We start from the raw sequence: 5,032 nt of genomic DNA, 5'->3' as shown, positions 1-5,032 counted from the left end.
GGGGGGGGGAACTATAATCAAATGTAAGTAAAATAATGAAGTGAAGTGAGGCAACCCATACTCGGAATTTGTGCTCTGCATTTAACCCATCCAAGCGCACACACACAGTAGTGAACACACCTGGAGCAGTGGGCAGCTATATTGCTGCAGCGCCCAAGGAGCAGTTGGGGGTTTGGTGCTTTGCTCAAGGGTCTCACCTCAGTCGCTTGTTATTCAGTCCCCCCACCTACAATCCCTGCAGCTATATTGCTGCAGTGCCCAAGGAGCAGTTGGGGGTTTGTTGCCTTGCTCAAGGGTCTCACCTCAGTCATGGTATTGAGGGTGGAAGAGAGTGCTGGTTATTCACTCCCCTCACCGACAATTCCTGCCAGACCTGAGACTCGAACCTGCAACCTTTGGGTTAAAGTCTGAGTCTCTAAACATTAGGCCATGACTGCCCCCAAACCATACAACTAACCGTATAATTCTGTAAGCTTATCAACTTTTAAATGAGAGGAGAAATGCTATTCCAAATTATTCCCAAATGTCTTTTCATTCAAATTCATCTATCACTTGGTAGAACCTAGGCAAATTATCCAGATACCAAGGACAGATTAGGGGCTTTGGCACCGGAGGAACTATTGGCGGAAGTACCCGCTTTTTGGCGTGTTCGCACTGCAGGAACTAGGAACGGTTTTAGTTCTAGGAACTCCATTTGGAGGAACTAAATTAGCTCCTACTTCGGAGTAGGGTTTAAAACAGTTCTATAGGAACTACCAGTGATGTAAGTGTACGCTGATTGGTCAAACGCATACGAAACACCGGCTACACGGCGTTTTTAAAAAGCCATGTAAAAATACTTACTCCATGAACATGGAAAACAGTGATAATGGCATTTACCTGTTGTCTGCAGTGTTGTGTTCTTTTCTCAGCCTCGATATGTAACACTGCAAGTTGTCATAGGAGATTTCGATCATGTAAATTGTGCATTTACATTCCAACCTAAAACACACAACAAAACCAGCTCCGATCATGGGATCCTCCATTCACCTGTTGTTGACGTATGTAAATGCCGCACATAAAGACTTCGCTGCCAGTGCGAATGTAACCAGGAAAACGGCCCGAGGGAGAAATTAGTTCTCTAGGAACCACCCGCTGGCTAGTTCCTAGAACTAAGTTCCTAGAATTACGCGGTGTGTAAGCCCCTTTTAAGAGACGTCCTTATCCTTGTAGACCATAAAACTATGCAAGGTTAGAGAAAAAACAACACAGATGACATTAAATATGTGTTCACTTGCAACATGGATACACATTTGGATAAAGTATGCTTTGTGGAGCGAATTACTGGCTACCAAGATTAACATTATTTTAAAAATAAATAAAATTAACAGGAAGGTTTATTGAAAAAAAATTCACTAATTTAAAAAAAAAGACATTAGCTATTTTGAGCATTTGAAAGATTAAATGGAGAAACAAGCTACTTTGAGAAAAAGTACCACAGTTTCTGAAGGAAAAAAAACCCTCAAAGCTACAGTAGCTACTGTCATGCAACAGGTGTCTAAGATAAACTCACGCACAAAGAAGATGAAGGCAAATAGTCTTTTAATAATCCACAAGAGGGTAATTCACAAAAGGCAGGCAGGAGACACACGTAGGAAACATTCACAATACCGGACAAGGGACAACTGAACAGACTAGAACTAAAGTAGGGGTGCTAATGAGGGACAGACAGGTGAGGAGGATCAACTAATGAGGACACAGGTGAACATAATCAAACATGGGAAAAAACTGGGTCACAGAACACATGAGGAATGAAAGCGCAACAAAACAGTTCATATGTGTGACAGTTCGCCCCCCTCCCGGAAGGCATGACCTCGCGCCGCAGAAAACAAAGGGAGGGACAGAGGGGGACTAAGAAGGAGGACAAAGGAGCGGATGTGGGATGGTGACAGGGGATGGCAAAGGGCTGGCAGGAAGGTAGGCAGACAGTATAGGTGGAGGTTCGGGCAGAGGACGGACTCCCGGGAGGAGGATGACAGACAGAGTCCAGGAAGGAGACGATGGAGGGAGGAGCCATGGAGAAAACAGGAGGAGCCAGGGCGGATCAGATGGAGGGAGGAGCCAGGGAGAAGACAGGAATGACTTTGAGCTGGAGGAGCCAGGCAGGACCCAGGCCGCAGCGATGAAGGCGACCCACGGTGGAGCCTGAAGGAGGGAGGAGCCAAGGTGGAGGAAGGGCTGACAACTCCAGCGGGCCGACCGACGGCGGCGGAGCAGGTGATGGTGGAGCCCGAGACGGAGAGCCGACGAGCCAGGGCGACGCAGAGGATCCGGAGGGTCAAGGCAGAGCAGATGGCTCCGGTGACCAAGGAGCGACTGAGGACCAAGGTAGAGCCAAAGGGAAGGTGGAACCTGACAGAGCCAGAGGGACGGAGGGACAAGGTGCAGCAGAAGGAGTGGAGTCCTGAGGCGGCGGATGGTCAACGACTGACCAAGTTGGAGCCGAAGGGATGAGGGAGCCCGGCAGAGCTGTCTCATAAATGTATTCTGCATTCTGCAAAGATGTATTTTAGAGATATATTTTATAGAGTTCATAGACTATTTTAAGTTGCAAAGTGAGTTGGATATTTAAAAATTTTGTTTATGGCTTTGGCATGTAGGCTAGTGGGGCAGAGGATGAGTGCCTCACATTTTACCAATATAAATCTGTGATGAAATAAGGAAATCCAGTTCCCCCCCACCAACTCTGATATTTTTCCCCCTAATAAGACAAAAGTGTAATTCCAATTGGCCATTATCTCAGCAAGGATTTGGATTATTTCAGCAAGGAGTTGAATTGCCAAGAGATGGTTGGTGTTACATTCAGAAATGTACACTGCACCATGGCAAAAGTCCCTCTGTAATTCCCAGCCAGTAAACTCATCCCATTTCCCATTACTCAGTGCCCATGGTCACATCTGCGAGTGGACTTTGTTTCTGAACTTCCACCATCTTAACAGTATGCATGCATCCATGTCACTTTGGACTGGTTTATGAAAGCCTTTCATCTAGTCCCACTTCAAGTTCAAGCATACTACCATCGAGATGATATTATCATGCCTTTCAGAACTACGGCATCTCAGAAGACATTGTGTCAGACCATGGTCCACAGTTTATCTCAAAGGTCTGTCAAGCCTTTTTCTAAATACTGAGTGTGTCCATCAGTTTGTCATGTGGCTACCATCCTCAGTTGAATGGGCAAATGGAGAATTTTTTACACACATAATGCAACCATTAACTGAAATCCTGGAGTTGTTATCTTCCATGGGTGGAATATATCCAGAATTTCATGTGCCACTGGAATAATTTCATTTCAGTGTGTGCTAGATTACAACCACCCCTGTTCCCATGGTCTGGTGAGCCATCAGACGTCTCTACAGTTGATCACTGGTTTCAGGAAAGCAAGAAAGTCTGGAACCAGGGGCATGGCCACTTACAAAGAACCAGAAGAGCTAGATATGATCCACCTACGTACCAACCCAGACAGAAGGTCTGGCTTTCCACAAGGGACATTTGGCTCTAACTTTCCAGCTGAAAGTTAAGACCCCAATACATTTGTCCCTTCACTATATTATAATAAATCAATCCAACATATTTTAGGGTTGTACTTTTAGGGCCGTGCTTTGCGGTTAGAGTTCTGTGTACACTGTGATGAACATCCTGGAATCCCCGTGCCAGAGGGGTTGTCTCAAGCACCTCTTGGCCTGGAAATGGTACAGACCAGAAGAGAGGTTTTGGGTAGCTCGAGACTGCACACCTGCGTTTTACCTTCCACACAGAACATTGTCACTGCCCAGCTCTGTGTGGATTCCGTTGTCTGCTCCAGTGGAGTCTTTGAACCTCCAGAACGGCCCATGGAGGGGGCGTATTGTCATGCCTTCTGGCTTTCCAACTCCTTCCAAGATCAATTCCCTCTTTCTGTATTTATAAACAGTCAAATCTTCACACAGTCAGCACACTCATCAAAGACGCTTTAAATACATCTTAATCGCACTCATTGTCAAGTCTCTCTCAAGAGTCCATGTCCAAAGTTTGACTGACCATGCTGCCACCATGCAGTGTTTTCTCTTTGTCCAGTTTCGATATATACTGTCTTCCTCTTTTGATACTTATTTTCTGCCATTGTGATACTCACTGTCCTCCTCTGTGGATACTTCCAATATCGTTCTTTGACACTGCACAGAGTGTTCATTACATTGTCTGCCTACTATTCATTCCACTGTTGTCATCCACTGTTGTATCCTTTGACCAGCGTTCAGCACCTCTTTTTGACTCACCTGTGTCACTAATTTGATAAAACTTCCTGCAACAGTTGTGTGTTTGTTTTTGAGGATTTTTTAAGTTGGTGTGTATTTTTTGTTTCCTTCGGCTCCTGTGTTAAGTTCCTGTTTGCGGTTTACAAAATACCAGACCGAAAGCTCAGTTTTGTCCCCTTATAAGAGGGGTTGGCCGCTGAAGGATTTCTGCCATCAGGTTTGTTTGAATAAGGAAAATTTGAAGATGTGCCTCTGGAGCAGGCTCAACGATTACTTCCTTTAGTCCATGCCAATGAGGAATACCAGTTTCCCACTGTTCCACTTCTGGTTGACTGGCTCCTCCCTAACAGTGGAGGAGGTCAAGGAGGATGCCTTCTTGTAACATTCCATTCCCCATCCAGTCCTGCCTACCTCTAATCTATCAGTGCACCTCTGGTCTCGGAGCCAGAGCCCATACCCGCCATGGACCCAGAGCTAGAGCCCACTCTTATTGTGGAGCCAGACCTATCTGCTATGTTTGTCCTGGAGCCAGAACCTGCTGCTCTGTTCATCCTGGAGTCAGAGAATGCCACTATGGATGTCCTGGAGTCTGAGCCTGTTGCCACGTTATAACAGACCTCTGACTGCACGGGGTAAGAGGCTGCTATAAATCTGAAATTTTGAGAGGGCTCAGTAACTAACCATAAACATAAAACAAACAATTTGAATACCAAATATTGTTTAAGCTTCAAGGATGGCTTATATATATATATATATAT

The sequence above is a fragment of the Sinocyclocheilus rhinocerous genome, unplaced genomic scaffold (assembly GCF_001515625.1).
Source record: "Sinocyclocheilus rhinocerous isolate Xijiao unplaced genomic scaffold, SAMN03320098_v1.1 scaffold3354, whole genome shotgun sequence".
Lineage (NCBI taxonomy): Eukaryota > Metazoa > Chordata > Actinopteri > Cypriniformes > Cyprinidae > Sinocyclocheilus > Sinocyclocheilus rhinocerous.
Note: the sequence above shows the minus strand (reverse complement) of the source record.